At 36.3% G+C, this 17,028-nt stretch overlaps 1 protein-coding gene across 1 annotated transcript in view; it reads left to right on the top strand.

Annotated features, from left to right (window-relative positions):
* SPOCK3 (SPARC (osteonectin), cwcv and kazal like domains proteoglycan 3) overlaps window positions 1-17,028 on the top strand; it is a 348,806-nt gene that overhangs the window by 146,305 nt on the left and 185,473 nt on the right. The gene's annotated exons all lie outside the window — the stretch shown is intronic.

The following is a 17,028-nucleotide window of genomic DNA, read 5'->3' as shown; positions in this document are numbered from 1 at the left end:
AACCCTTTTGTGTGTTTTCCAGAAGCTAATTAGAAATGTAACATAGAATTTTTTAGAATTAGATTCAGAACAGGTATTTGTCAAAATATCATTTAAGTCAAGTCATTTTTCTAAGTTTTTGTTTGTTTTCTGTGATAATTAATAAAAGAAAAAGGAAATAGACCCATATCTCTAAGTAGAATACAGTATTTTCCTTTTTTATGAAGCTAAGATATTTTGCCGTAAACATATGTATACGTTTATATATGATAAGGTCTCCACAGTCAGTAAGCACAGACTAAGCAGATAGGATATAAAAATAATAATACTTTGTATGATCTTAGGAACTACATACAGCAATGCCATTATATTAACTGATGGAAAAGCCAAAATTCAGCAGTGTTGTAATCTGTGAAGCTGGTTAACTTCTAGCCCAATGTCTACTGTCCCCAACAGCAGGGCCACCTCCAAGCATCATTCCTCCGTTTGTTCCTTTTTCCCCGTGAAAGCCAGTTTGCTGAGCCCAGCGATATTGCCACTTCCATCTTTGCCTTCAAAACTCCAATTGATAATACAATGTGTCCATAAAGTCATGGTGCACTTTTGACCAGTATTGAATTGTACGATAGGAATAATACAGTGTAGGCATACATACAACCTCATTGGGGAATCAAGCAAATAAGCAAATGAATCAGACAGGGTGCTTCACTGAAGAGATCTGATTTAGTAGCCAAAACCAGATATACAAAATTATAACCACAATACTGGTAGCCTATGGTAAAGACCATGAAGAAAGTACAGTGTGTCTGTAAAGTCATGGTGTACTTTTGACCAGTCACAGGAAAGCAACAAAAGACGATAGAAATGTGAAATCTGCACCAAATAAAAGGAAAACTCTCCCAGTTTCATACCTATTCATTGCAGTTCGATGTGGGCTCACGCACAGATTTTTTAGGACTCCTTAGGTAGCTATCCCGTATAGCCTCTACAGACTCATCAACTGACTGATGGCCTACCAGAACGGGGTTTCTCCACCAAACTGCCGGTTTCCTTCAACTGCTTATCCCACCGAGTAATGTTATTCCTATGTGGTGGCGCTTCGTTATAAACGTGCTGATATTCACGTTGCACTTTGGTCACGGATTCAAATTTAGCGAGCCACAGAACACACTGAACTTTCCTCTGTACTCTCCACATCTCGACTGGCATGGCCGTGGGCTGCTCCGTTGTATTCACAGCGTGGGCTGCTCTGCACGTGCTCACATGCTGCCACATCATCCTACAGAAACTGGGAAGGTTTTCATTTTATTTGGTGCAGATTTCACATTTCTATCGTCTTTTGTTGCTTTCCTGTGACTGGTCAAAAGTGCACCATAACTTTATGGACACACTGTAGAACATATTTATGTTTAAGCAGTTGTCGTACATTAAAATTAAACACTTTGTTTGCTTCATTTACTCCTCCCCAAATGCTCTAAAATGTTATTTTAAAAAATTGTATTTGATTTCTCATTTCTCAGCCTTGTAAGTGTAAATTGTTTTTCAGACTTTTTCTCTTCTTCATTCAGATTTCCTATTAATTTGTTGAAGTAATTTAGCGTTTGGCTGTGACGAAGTTAAGCAAAAAGATCATTGCTAAGGGGACTCCAAATAATCAAAGTAGAATTAAGATCACCTATCCTAGGTGGGGTCCAGATTCAACATCCTGAAGAACTAGATTGGATTGGCTTAGGTAAAATATTTTGACTGAAGTATTGCTGGAATTGAACACCCCTTGAGGCGACAGGGCAGATCTACAAGGAAAATACAATTGCTGCAACAGAGAGAGAGGGATTGCTGGTATTTCTTTCCTATTTTCTTCATTCCTAGGTAATAATACTCTACTTCTGGCCCAATCTTCTTGGTTCCTAGTCTTTGGGTTTTTTTTTTTTTTCCTCTCAATTTCATAATCCACAGGAAGTGAGCAAACGTCTTCAGACTAAAGTTCTAGTTCTCTGAATTAAATGTCTCTTGTTTGTCACACTTTTGCTTAACAGTATGTGGTTTTTGTAGTGAGACATTCATCACTGATACTATTGATATTGCAATGTGTTTCTAAATACTTCAATCACAGAAACTGTAATTTTTATGACATATTGTTAGAGAATAAGCTGTTTTAGCAATATTTGTTTTTGCTGAAGATTGTTAATAATAAAGTCCATGTATTCTCTTTGTCCTCAGTAAATGTGACTATCCTTTTACTAAAGTACATCATCGGTTAATAAAATAATTATGGTATTTGCATTGAAATATGTTTATCTTATTCATCTTATTTTCTTTATACCTCTAATAGAAGTAGTACCCTTTAACAGTAGATTCAAGAAATATGAAAATATTTTAGAACAGATATTAATTGAATGCTATTAACTTGAATATAAATATATATGGATTTATCTTAAGTTTAAGGTGAAGATTAAACTTAAAATTAAATAACTGCCAAAGAAGTTACCTTTTTAAATTTAATGTTCATTATGCTCAACAATATGATATAAACAAATATGAAAGAAAGCATATGACCTTATTCAACACAAGACAAACATCTCATGGGTGTCAGAGCAATAATCCTGGTTGCCTTGTAGGCCCTTGGACTTTAGGTCTAACATTCTACAGAGGTGACCAGAGGTTCAGCTTATTGGAGGTAATGGATTCAAATTGTCTCTGCACTGAACTTTAAGTAGTAAGGTAGCTATTTAAAAACAAGAGGTAAGAGTCAAGTTTCTCCCTACACGTCATGGAGTTGAAGGAAGACTTAAAAACTTTCTGTGTATATTCTTTACACCTGTAACCATGGTCATTTTGTACATGAAATTCTTGAACAATATAAGTGAGGAAGATGAAGAAGAACTCTTGAAGAACTAAAGAAAGAGCTGATTACCTGATCAGGTGGTGGCACAGTGGATAAAGCGTCGGACTGGGATGCAGAGGACCCAGGTTCGAAACCCTGAGGTCACCATCTTGAGCATGGGCTCATCTGGTTTGAGCAAGGCACACCAGCTTGAGCCCAAGGTCACTGGCTTGAGCAAGGAGTCATTTGGTCTGCTGTAGCCCCCAGATCCAGGCACATATGAGGAGCCAATCAATGAACAACTAAGGTGCTGCAAAAAAGAATTGATGCTTCTCATCTGTCTCCCTTCCTATCTTTCTGTCCCTATATGTCCCTATCTGTCCCTTTCTCTGTCTCTCTCTGTCTCTGTCACAAAACAAACAAACAAAAAAACACATAAATAAAAGAGCTGATTGACCTCATGGATAGAGAGCTCCCTGTGGTGGCGTTTATATGGAACACAAGTATCTACTTACTTCGTGTCTATTCCTGGAGGACTGTCCACATATCTCTCCCAGTCTCATATCTTTCCAGATTCATGACCAGACAGCCAGCATAGTAACCTTGGCTCATGATTCAGTGTCTGTCAGTAACTCAAGTTATCTCTCCTCCCACATAAAGTAGATGATGTGATGTACCTCCCTGCACTCTGCCTAATGTAATTTATCTTTATCACTATATTGCAGGAATATCTTGAATAGGACCAGAAAACAGTGGAATTCATCTTTGACCTAGCCATAAACTTAGGACCTACTTTTGATCATTTTTTTAAATTCACCGCATAAGGTTATAGTAATAGTTTAAAGATATTTTGGCATAGCAGTAGGACCAAGGACCATGGGTATTTGAGTCATCCATTCACTCAGTTTAGCTGTGTTATACGGACATATTTGCAAATACTTTTATATATATAGTTTGTATTTAATAATGGAAGGTTGCTGCACATTAGCTATCACCCAGTTATAAGGGGCCAGTGGGGCCCCTTAGTTACTTGGTTTCCCTTGGTTAGGCCTTGGAAATAAGCTTGAGATTATTTTTCAAGTTAATAATATTTGACAAGAGAAGAGCATTTGAGTCAAGTGAAAATCTAAGAGTTTTAAACTGTAATTCTCTTATTTGGTCTTAAATTATAAGGCTCACGTAGTCGGGCTGCTTGCCTCTCAGCCCAGACCTGGAACAGATCCTCCCTTTCCTGCAGGCTCTACCCAGACAAGCAGCTTTGTGGGTTAGTCAGCACATAGAGCAACACATAATGTGAGAGTATCACGCTGTGCTCCAAACTAATGCTCCTATGAACTTGACCAGTGGGGCAAGTCCCAGATCTTCGGCAGTATTTATCTCCTATTCTCTGGCAAGCCAATGAATAACTTAAGAGATCATATTAATACCTTATCAGATGATGAATGGGGTAAAAAATTAGACAGTTAAAATGACCGTTTTTGCATTGTTTCAAGATTGAGAAACAATCTAGGCATGTCTGCGTGTCTGGTTCTTTGGGAGCTGCTCCATGGAGTCATTTATGTCATCCAAAATTCACCGTCATTTGGTTTGCTGTTTGGTGCCACCTATTGGTGGTGGCTGTTTGACCTATTCCTGTAGAGTCATGGAGCATTCTGTATCTGGTGGCTTGCAACTACTACAGCAGTGTGTGTAAATCTATGATTCTCCAAGCTAGTAATGCCAATTTTATGATCCTGATCTGAAGAAACTGAGCTGAGAGAGTAGTGAGGGTGTGGGAACTCACCTGTTGCCTGTCGTTTCCTTGCTTAGGTTCCTGGCCTATGTTGCTATCTCTAGAGAATAACTTGGGTTTGTCCACTTTTGAGGGATTGACAGGAAGGAAGTAAGATCATGGTACCTGTCACTGTTCATACCTGTGTTCAGAGCATTGATGGCTGGGCTATCATGAACATCACTATAATTGTTAATTTTTCAACATTTTTCTCTAATCAGGACCAACTGTCAAGAAATGGTAGCAATGGAATTAGCTGACTTTCTTTCAAGTAAATCTTTTAAAATGATTTAAACAAAAATTTAATGAGTAAATACATTTTAATTTTTTTGTATATTTTGGAATAGTAGATGTTTGCCTTAAAAATGTATTATTTAAAAATCCAGTTTTTTGGTCAGAACTTTTCTTCAAGATTACACTTCTTTTCAAGTTCTAAACATTGCATCGGATTATATTATTTTATTATCTTGTTTGAATGTGTAACACAATCTAATAAATCCTTCTTCAGTTTTATGCTCAGGAACATTCACCTAGTTTAATGAATGAATCTAAGACACCGAGAGACTTTCAATTAGGATTTGGAATCGACTCCCCTTTTTTAATTCTGGCTGGCTCTAAGAAACTGATGTACCCCAACATATTCCCCCACCACCTATTTTTCCATGAGAGAAGTCTGGAGTTTGTGCATACTACATTTTCTTTACATTCTACCTATTAATTCAGTCACATGGTTACAACTACTGAGTGGAGAAGGTCAGAGAATGTGGTTAAATGATATGCTAAGGAGAGGAAGAATAGAATTTTGAGAATAGCTAGTAGACTCCAACCTAACATGTATTTTGGTATTGTATGATTAAATACTTTTGATTCTATAGGTAGAAGGATAGGAAGAATACATGATTTTTTGTTTAGTACTTTTGTATTCAAAATTTAGCATGAAAAGCTAACTGCAAATAATTTAATATTGAAAAACATACACATTAGAATACATAAGACCTATAATATAATGATATAAAATTATATACATAGTATATGTTATATAATTTTTCACATTTAATATTTTATATAAAGATTTATAAATAAATATGTATATAATAGAATAAATAAAAACAACAAAAGTTTGCTCATTCATCACAACCCTGAAACTTCTCTGAAAACTTGTAGTTCCTGTGATTTTTTTTTTACCCCCTTGTTCCATAAGTTTTCTCTACTACATAATGAGTCTAAAAGAAATCCATTCCACACCACAGGAAAAGCCTATGATCTTAACCTCAGACTCATGGTTCACATGTCTAAGTAGGGGCAGCTATGGTATATTTAGAATCTGGAAACACTTTTCCCAGCTATTTTCTCACAACCCATTGAAATTTGCAAATTTAAACTATTTTCTAGCTGCCTCTCCTTGCTCCTTACAGTGACATATCCTACTTTCTTTACAGGAAAATTATATAGTGTCAAGTAAAGATTTTTGTACTACACAAGGCAACAATCGTGCAATGCAAATCAACAGTTTTTGAAATACTTTATCCTTTATATACGTTTTAAAGTTGAACAGTAATATACAGTGAGCTTGTACCCTTTCAGTCCTGTTTCTCCAGTTATCAGTCATGAACTATTTTAGAATTTCTTAGTTTTCAGCTCCATCGTCATTCTTGTGATATGGTGTTGTTCTAATTATGTTCTTTTTACTTTCTAATAGCTTAGTCAGAAAAATACAATTCTAATATTTTATGGAGAAAGCTACTTACAGAGTAAACCTTACAGCCATTCATCTCTGCTGCTTCTGTCATGTTTGGAATATGACAGGGTGTTCTAGCTGATCATTCTGTGGGCTCTTATGCCTGTCACTAAAGTTGGATTCTGCTCTAATGCTTCAATCAGGCCTAATGGGATTCTCCTATTGCATTGTCACTTTACCACCCCCAAAACTTACTACCAGTACTTTCTGAATGTTCTGGAGATTTGGATAAATACCTTCATGGACAAAAATTTCTAGAGTTTAACTGAAAGGGCTGTGCACATCAGAAAGCACGCTATCATTTGATCTAGTTACCTGAGCAAAGTAGGTTGAATTGAATCGCACCCAAGTAAGTGGCAGTCACTGAAACTTTTATTTAACAGTAGTCAGATCAGTACTTATCAAGGATTTCCTTCTTTTCTCTTCTCTTTTCTTTCTGCTTTCTTTCCTCTTCTTCCTCCTCCTCCTTTACTTCTTCTTCTTCTTTTCTTCTTCTCCTCCTCCCCCCTCCTCCTTCTCCTTCTTCTTCTTCTTCCTCTTCCTCCTCCTCCTCTTTTTTCTTCTTTTTCTTCTTTCAATTCCTACTCCTTTTCCTCCCCCTCCTCCTCCTTGTCCTTGCCCTCTTCCCCTTCTCCTCCTCCCCTCCTCCTTTTCCTCCTCCTCTTCCTCCTTCTCCCCCTGTTCATCCTCCTTCTCCCCCTCTTCCTTCTTCTCCCCCTCCTCGTCCTCCTCCTCTTCTTTCTCCTCCGTCACAAATGACAGACTGAAAGCTAAGAAAGATCCACAAGGCTCACTTATGTGTCATGGCGATTACCATCATTCCTTTGCTAAGATACTCAATTATTTTGACCATTGCAGTTTTGTTTAAAGATCAGTCTCCTGAAAGAAGGAATATTTGGAAAGTATTTTAAAAGCTTTAATACGTGACTATATTATGAAGTTTACTATCTATTAAAAATATTCTTAGTTATAAATTCTATTAACTTGTTTCTTCAGCCAGTCTTGTCATTGGTTCTATAAAACAGTCTTAGTTTTAAAGCTCTGTATATACATAAAGCTGCCTTTCATGTATTGGATAATCAAATTCCAGTAGTTACGTCCAATGTCTTTTACAGATTTTGCCAAAGTGTTTAATACAGGGTTGAGAAAGTGAGATTCAATGCTGCATTTTCTTTCTTGCCATTGCTCATTTTTGTTAATTTTGCCTGTCTGCAGTGGGCAGTTCTTACTTTGTAAAGGAGTATACTCTCGGGAAGCATTGCTTATCATATCTAAATTCTGATGGTGAAATTTGTCATCTCTGAGTTTTTTATTGGGTGCTCTGTTGCCTTGAGATGAATGATTGAGAAGGCTTAAGTATTCTCATGGAGAATGGAGATTTACAAATATGTCACAAAAAAGAAGTTGTCTTTTATTTTTGCGTAATTTACAAGCAATGAAATGCAATAGTTTAAATGTACAGTTTGATACATTTTGGTTGATACAAGTAATTGAATTAACACTAATCAAGATGCAGAACATTTCCATCACTCCACAAATTCCTAAAAATGCCTGTTCTTCCCACCCGCCAATTATCCATCTCCCATCCCACACAATCAGTGGGGTTTCCTTTTAATGTAGTTTGGCTTATTCTAAAACAATGTAAATGGAACTACACCATTTGTATACTCATTTGCTGTCTTTCGTTTGATACAATATTTTTGAGATTTCTCTAATGTTTTTGCATATTTCAGGTTTTGTTTGTTTGTTTTTATTTTTTTAGTCTATTTTATTGCCAAGTAGTCTTCTGTTTATATGAAACAGTTTTATTCCCTCATCCATTGATAGGTCCTTAGGTTAGCTCATAACTAAAGATGCCCTGATCATTTTTGTCATAGTCTTTTTGTAAACACTCAAAACATTCTCTTGGAAAAGTTCATAGATGTGGTATTGATTATATAAAACATGTCAAATGATTTTCCAAAGAGATTGTGCAAGGTATCAATTTATCAATCCACCTTTCATTGCCTATTCTGCGGTAATAGAGCTGGATCCTGTAAGCCTTGTCGCAAATGAAATGTTAAGCTTTGTCAATAGAAGGACTTCGAGGGCATGACAGAGGGAAGGGCTCCTCTTTCTGGCTCTGGAGTACATCTGTTCCTCCTTACCGCTGCAGTGGTGCAGGGGCCTGAAGGGGAGACAGGCAAGGTGCTCTACCCCTCATCATGTCCGCGTGTGCCATCCCAAGGTGAGCTCAATCTTGGTAGGCATTGTGCACTCCAGCTCCTAATGCTCTGACTCACCCCATGTACCCACTGGGCAGCTTCAGCCCACATGTATGCTGGATGCGTCAGTCCTTCTTGCTTGCCAGTGTCAGCTGTGTGTCCTTGCCTGCCAGCTTTGGTGAACCTATAACGAGTGGGTGGGAGGAGTGGATACAATGTTGCCTGCTTTCCCAGTGACTATGGACAGCATTGGCCCTGGCAACCAAATAGACTTCTTAGCCATCTGGTAGGCTACAACCTTCTCCAGTGAGATCTGAGCAGTAAATCTGAGGAGGAAGATTACCTTCCTATATTATCACTAGTTTATTCTTTAGGGTTTTTAATTACTACTCTGCTATAATAAATAATTCCTTATTTTAATCCTTTCCTTTGAGCTACTGTGTCTTTTGTTTCCTCATTGGGTTTGCATTGTACCATTTTATACTCTCACCAGCCACATATCAGGTTTGGTTGAACTAAATTCTTCTAACACTTCTTATGCTTGGTTTTTAAATTTTAACATTTTTTTCTGGTGGTAAAGAAAAACGTGCTTTTAGTTTTATATCAGATTGAACAGCTGTTATCAGTGATATATCTTCTGCATCACCTCAAAGATTGAATTAGATGGTCATAGTAAATATGTTTTTATACATCTGCATTTGTGTGTGTACATGTGTGTGTGAATTATATTATATAATGGTAGCTTTCAGAAGCAGCATGTCTATACTCAGAAGACTGGTTTTGTTTTTTTGTTTTTTTATTTTTTTATTTTTTGTATTTTTCTGAAGCTGGAAACGGGGAGAGACAGTCAGACAGACTCCTGCATGCGCCCGACCGGGATCCACCCAGCACGCTCACCAGGGGGCATCGCTCTGCCCACCAGGGGGTGATTCTCTGCCCCTCTGGGGCGTTGCTCTGTTGCAACCAGAGCCACTCTAGTGCCTGGGGCAGAGGCCAAGGAGCCATCCCCAGCGCCCGAGCCATCTTTGCTCCAATGGAGCCTCGGCTGCAGGAGGGGAAGAGAAAGACAGAGAGGAAGGAGAGGGAGAGGTGTGGAGAAGCAGATGGGTGCTTCTCCTGTGTGCCCTGGCTGGGAATCAAACCTGGGACTTCTGCACGCCAGGCCGACGCTCTACCACTGAGCCAACCGGCCAGGGCCTTTGTTTTTTTTTTAAGTTTAGCTTCATTGTTCTTTTAGAAAGAGTCATGTGTCATCACTACTTTTATTATTAAATAAATAAACATTTAAAAATAGTTTCTTGAGGGATGTGCTGAATTTAGTCAGTGCAGTGTTTTGCATGGAGAGAATTCTGTTACCTAAGAGAAGGCTAAGAAAGGCAGAGTGTCACTTAAAGTGGGCCAGACGTCCTCCAGGAGGGTGGTTAGACGAGCTGCATGGTGAGAAATGAGATTTTGTAGGATTTAATAGTTATCACTTCAGACACAAATAATGGCCACACATAATTCCATATTATAGGGGCTTTTCTTTATGAAATGATATCAGGCAGCTTTTTAACAGGTGCTCATTTAATCATAGGTAAACTCAGCTCTAATATTGGAAAGAAAATCCCAAATATAAATCTTTTTATTGTTTGTTTTGTTTTTGTTGTTAACAGGGACAGAGAGAGTCAGATAAGGACAGACAGACAGGAAGGGAGAGAGATGAGAAACATCAATTCTTCATTGCAGCTCCTTAGTTATTCATTGATTGCTTTCTCACATGTGCTTTGACCAGGGGGCTACAGCAAATCAAGAGACCCCTTGCTCAAGCCGGTGACCTTGGGTTAAAGAGAGCAACCCCAGGCTTCAAGCCAGCAACTTTGGGCTCAAGCCAGTGACCATGGGGTCATGTCTATGATCCCATGCTCAAGCTGGTGAGCCCACCCTCAAGCAAGTGAACTTCAGGCTTTGAACCTGTGTTCTCCACATCTCAGTCATACATTCTATCCACTGTGCTACTGCCTGATCAGGCCCAAATATAAATCTCTATAATAGGGATTCAATATCATCATTTCTGTATTAAACAATAGATTAAGAAATAGAAACTGGTAATAATAATAGACTTTTTACACATAATCAGTTTTGCTGGAATGAATCTTTTTTATAAAAGGAACACTATTAGCAATTATCACTTAAAAAAATTTGGAAGAAAATAGTGATAAAAATGAAAGAATGGTATTTAAATATATTCATCAATCCTTTTAACTGAATAAGAGCAACTGTCAGATGAAATTCTCCATTGTAATAACATCTAGAGTTTTTGTTAACTTTGATTTATCAAAGCAGCAATTATATACATTTAATACACCATTATAAGATAAGATATTATTCAAATAATGAAATAACTATTCTATTTTGATAAATATTTATGATAAATTATATTTACCCATCTATTGCACTTGAATCTTCTAATTTCGTAGACCTCCACATTTAATGTTGGTAATGAGGAGACCAGAGTTAGAGTGGATGGATTTTATAAAATGAAGTAATATTAAGGTTTGAAACTAAGAAAGTCACTTCAAAGACTTGCAGCCACATTTAATCACATTTAGCACCACAAAATTGGCTGTCAAAGTCTAATTAACTATCAGGCATTAGCTCCATTTTCCATGCTGCTCACTTGCACAGCCTTTCATTATAACATCTGGCAAGTTTTTAAAAGTTCTCTAGAAAACCTGTTCTTCTATAGTTTTACAGCATAGAGGTATAGTGAAATAAACTATTGTTAGAACTATAACATAAGTATATTTGATGCTTCATGGTTGAACCATTAAGAAGGTTTTTATAATCGTGTTTGAGTTACTGGTCACTTGATTTTATATGAGTGTACACGATTACTCTTAAAGAGACATTTACCAAATGAATACTGATATGCAGTTTGATTTTACTATATAGTGAGGTTGTAATTTTTACAAAATTTCTCCAAAATTGAGACGCAACTCTCAACAGCACAGTTCACCTGCTCTTAAATCACAGTGAATGAACACCCAACTTAATATTTTTTTTTTATTTTTACCAACTGCTAAAGAGTTCTTTCATCACATAAATGTATTTTATTGTCTATTGGAATTCAAAGACAAGAGTATATTTGCTTAAGTGTGGGCTATCACGATAGGAGATAAACAGTCCATAAGACAAAGTCTTGATGATCAGGAGATATTATAATATCCAGGAAGTAAAAACTACTTACAGAGAGCTGTAGACTGATGAGATATTTAATAATTAACAGCAACTGATGATAAAAGAACAAAAACTGATAACTTCATTGTGATTAGGAAAAAATAATTATCAAATAAGAAGTCCAGACACAGCTAAATTTTCCTTAGTGATTAGAAAATAAAGATACATTCAGAAAGTATATTAGAATCATAGCTCAAATGTCACATGTTGGAAAACTACAAGAGGAAATACTTCAGCAAATTGAAGGAAATTCTACAAGAGAACCCAAAGGAAAAGCAAATTGCAAGAAGAAATTATGGACAAAGAAATTGGTAGATTTCATTATTTTCAATTAGCTATGTCAGAAAAATAATACTAGAAATAATGAATAGTTCATGGGAGTGGATTGGTAAAGTCAAAGTCAGGTGTAACTTATTGAAAATGGTGAGAAATTTGAATGTCAGATATTTTGTGTCAGGGTGTTCTAAGGTCTTAATACTCTTCAGAAGGAGGATAAACTACTTACTATATAATTGCTTTCATTCATTTATGCCAACTGTGCATGTCAACATTTAAAGAAAATCAGTAAAAGAGATTTTGTAACTTCCACGCCAGCAAAAAAAAATAAAATAAAATAAAACCACACACACACACACACATATACACACACAAAACACAATCAATACACTGTAAGGCAGGGATGAGGAAAGAGAAACAAAGAAAAGAACATTTCAAAATATAAAGTACAAAATAAAGTGATAGAAAAGAATCCAAATATATCCAAATATATTTTTTAAATCACAATAAATGAAACAGAAAAAAAGATAGATTTGACTTCGAAATCCACCTAAGGGTTCTTGGTGGCTGCCCATAAAACATAAAAGGTAAGAATTAAACATAAAGAATTGGGAGAAAAATTGCTAGGCAAAAACTAATAAAAAGACAATCAGTTACATCAATATTAATACAAGAAAAAATTCTTAAATGGTGGAAGTGAGGAGGTGGTCATGAATTCAATATACCTGTCCAAACAGACCAGTGCTCGAGTCTCAAAATCATCTTCCTTTTCTGCTCTTCAGCCATCATTGATCCCATGCCAGTCTTCATGCTGAATTTCCTGTCAGCAAATGCTTATCCTTCCTGTGGCTGGCATTTAGTTTCTCTGTCTTGATCATATATTCTTCAGAGCATCTCCAAATTCTTGTGTGTGATCATTGTACCACACAAACCTAATTAAGCCACTTTCTAACTTAACATTACTTATGAGGCAAAACTCCCAAAGTTAAGAAGTTTGCACCAGTGTTTTTCCTTTTTCCACAAAAGTTGCAGTCAGCATGCACGTTGTATGTTATTTTATTGATCCTGAACTCTGTCATTGTATGAATAGGGCATCCTTTATATACCTTTATGCTACGTGTTTATACTGTCTCCTTATCCTGGAGTTTTATTCATTGTGTTCATTATTTATGTTTCAAAAACCTAGCTAAATTTCACTCATTCTAATTTTTGGCATTCACCATTATATGATCCCTTCATCTGTGTGTATGTGTATTTCCACATAGCTAAATATATGCACACACATACATAATTTCTACCTAATATATTCTAATTGTCTATTTATATATCTCTTTGAATAAAATGTTGAGTTTGTTGAAGGAATTGTTCATTTCATGTAGGATATCTGGTGCCAAAAAATGTATGCTAAAATTGAATAATACATTCTGAGACCAGAATGTGAATTTGGAGTTTATCTAGTCCAAACTTGCTATTTTATAGATGAACCTAATGGGCTATGTAGAGATTATTATATTAGTCAAGTATCTAAGAAATCTTTTCCTTGGCATCGGCTGAGCTAACTGGTTCATTATGAACTCCACCAAAAGTAATATACAGCATCATTTAGGAGTGCTTTAGCTCAGACTCATTAGGATTTGATGATTCTTTTAAAATCCAGGGATCCTTTGGAAAAACCCTGTTAAAATCCAGAAGTGAGTTTGTGCAGATTTTGAGTTTCAAGCTGTCCTGTTAAAGTTTATTTCTGTTCTTGTTACTGACAATAATGCCTATTTTTGCAACTTAATGATGCTACTTTTTGCCTTTTCTTCTTTCAAGACCCCCTGCACTAGATATGAATGTTAATGAGGATTCCTCTGCTCCGCTGAGAATTCGGCAGCTTTCACTGCCCGTGCTTGTTTTTCGGACCTGCCCTCTTCACGTGTCCTTACTTTTTTGTTCCCCTTACATTGGGACTTCTATTCAAGAATTAGATCTTTTCTTTGTGACATACCTGTCCACATTCACATTTGTTTCCTGTGTCTGATCTTCTGGCTTAGGTACTGCTACCATTAGCAGCTGGATGGGGCTGGACACTTCCTAGCACATCCAGGTGTGCAGTAAGTGGGATTTTCTGGGTGCAAAAACAAGTATTCTGGTGGAAGAGCAAGGAAAAGCCTACATCACAAGTGAAATGCAAAAGTTAAATTATAAGGTGATTGTGTGAAATTCAAAATGACTTTTTCTAAAACAAAACAAAACAAAACAAAGAAACATTATCTGTTAGGTCCCCAAGGTATTTCATGTCTATTGGAAAGAATATAAAAGATATGGATAAAGGAGATGCCAAATGGATTTAAATGCACTAGCTGAAATCTTTCTAGGGATATTTTTACTGGATGTGTAAGAGCAAGTTAAATAATACAGAGCAGAATAGGAGCTGTTTGTTTGAAAAAGATAGAAAGGGGAGAACAGTAACAGAGGGCGAAGATGAATTTATGCCAGCCCCCTTTAAGATACAGGTTGGTTCTAATCCATGGGCTTCAGCCAAGAGGAAGATGGTTCTGTTATTGTTGTGATTTCCAGAATAAAATCTTCGACATCTGTATTTACAGTGTGTGATGTTTTATAGTTTATAAACTGCCAACACTGTCAGTTGTACTAAAAAATACAGATGGTTAAAATCATGTGCACAGAAAGTGATCTTTTCCTTATTGCAGACCCTGTGTATTTAACTCATGCTTACTTTTTATTATATTTTCTGTCTCCTGGAAAATACTGTTACTGCTTCTTGTTTCTATTTACATAGAATTTTATACAAGATTTCATTAAATTAATTTTTATGTGTTATCTTTGTTCTGATAATATCCACTTTATATGCCAATATTTGAGATCTAATTTCTCTTAAGTGGATAAAGTGTAAGATGAGTTCTAGAACTTTTGAAAATTATTTAATGTAGTCTGTTTAAGGTAAAGGAAACTAGAAAAAAGAACTAAAAATAACTATTAAAAGTCTACACTCAAGTGAACTTAATTAGATTAACCATTAAAGTTTTATATGTCTTATTGTGTTTTATTTCAAAATGAAAACTTTTTTAAAGAATAATATATGCTAGTTTAAGTATAGTCAAAATGAGTGTATGACATGAATATAAGGTATAGTGGTAGGTGCAATGACATTGTTTAATTGTTAGGCAGAATTGTGTAATTTTAGTATTAAAGATGTTATTAATAATTAAAAAATCAAAATAGACTAAAAATTCGAAATAGCTCAAAACATTTTAATGAAATCTAAGTAAGTGAATGCTTTTATGTTGTCTGACAAAAGGCATACAATTCTACGATACAATAGCTCAATGAGACAGTTTTTAATTAGTGACAATTGAAGCTGTGATAGTATAATGAGAATGTTCTAGCAATTTGCATAGTGAACAAAGGTTACTCAACATTTTATAGAGAATAAAATAACTAATGTAACTTATCTTAAATGTTGGAACTACTCAGAAATTAAGAGAAGCTATAATAGATCTATTAATTACTTGTGAAAAAAATTTCCTTAGTATGAAGGAAACTGAAACATTTGTATTCCAAATAGATGTATTTAATCTATTGATTATTTTATTATCCTATAATATATTTATTAACATTTTTAATGTTATGTGTTAGTATTCTTTAAGTCTCATGCTTATGTAACATCTCAAATAAGTTTTTGCAGAAACATACTTTGTATATATATATATATTTTTGTATTTTTCTGAAGCTGGAAACGGGGAGAGACAGTCAGACAGACTCCCGCATGCGCACGACCGGGATCCACCCGGCATGCCCACCAGGGGCAACGCTCTGCCGCGACCAGAGCCACTCTAGCGCCTGGGGCAGAGGCCAAGGAGCCATCCCCAGCGCCCGGGCCATCTTTGCTCCAATGGAGCCTTGGCTGCAGGAGGGGAAGAGAGAGACAGAGAGGAAGGAGGGGGGGGGTGGAGAAGCAAATGGGCGCTTCTCCTATGTGCCCTGGCCGGGAATCAAACCCGGGTCCCCCGCATGCCAGGCCGACACTCTACCGCTGAGCCAACCGGCCAGGGCCACTTTGTATTTTTAAAGAAAGTATACATATTTAAATGTAGTTTATATATGTACTTTATTGAATTCGTTGATTATCTCAAAGCATACTCACTATACTTAGGGTATTGACTAAATGTGCTTAAAACTTAATGCATTTTAAAGCTAAATTTGATTTGTACCCTCGCTGTTAGTTCTAATTTACCCTACATTTCAGACCTAAAACAGATTGGCTCAAATCCATGTTTCCCATCCAATGAAAGCCCAGGGTCATCCACAAATACTTCCTACTATTCCAAGTATACTCTTCTGGTCACCTTGGCCCCACTGTCTACATGCACTAGAATTTTCTTTTTAGTTTGCCATATTTCATGTATGATTTCTCTCAATTTGGATGTGTACCCAAACAAGACACTTGGTGCCTTTTTTATATTTGCACCAACACCCTCTCTGACTTTCCGCCCATAATAAATTACAACAAAATGTCACTAACCCTCACCAATAGAGATTACCAATAGCTGCATTATTCATAATAAAACAAAGGAGGAAACAACCACAATTCCCATCAGTTAGTAAATTAATAAATAAAATACGAAATGGTGTTTAACCACATAAAAGAATAGAGTAGTGGTGCGCGCGGCAGCACGGTCAGACCTTGAAGGAAAACATTGTTCTGAATGAAGGAAGCCAATCACAATGGACCATGGAGTATATGACTCAATTTATATGAAATGTCCAGAAGAGGCAGATCTATAGAGACTGAAATTAGATATGTGAGTGCTTAGAATTGGTTGCTGTGAGGGAGTTGGGGTAAATGGGGGTAATAACTAAAGGGTATGGGTATTTCTTAAGGTGTAAAAATGTAAATTTATTATTTTTTATGGTGTAAGAAAGTGGTCTACTTTCATTTTTTGTATGTATCTGTCCAAGTGTCCCAACTATTATGATAATAGTTTCACAACTGTGAACATACCAAAAACAA

This window comes from Saccopteryx leptura, chromosome 1 (genome assembly GCF_036850995.1).
Source record: "Saccopteryx leptura isolate mSacLep1 chromosome 1, mSacLep1_pri_phased_curated, whole genome shotgun sequence".
NCBI classification, from domain to species: Eukaryota; Metazoa; Chordata; class Mammalia; order Chiroptera; family Emballonuridae; genus Saccopteryx; species Saccopteryx leptura.
This window is presented reverse-complemented; position numbering and strand designations above follow the sequence as displayed.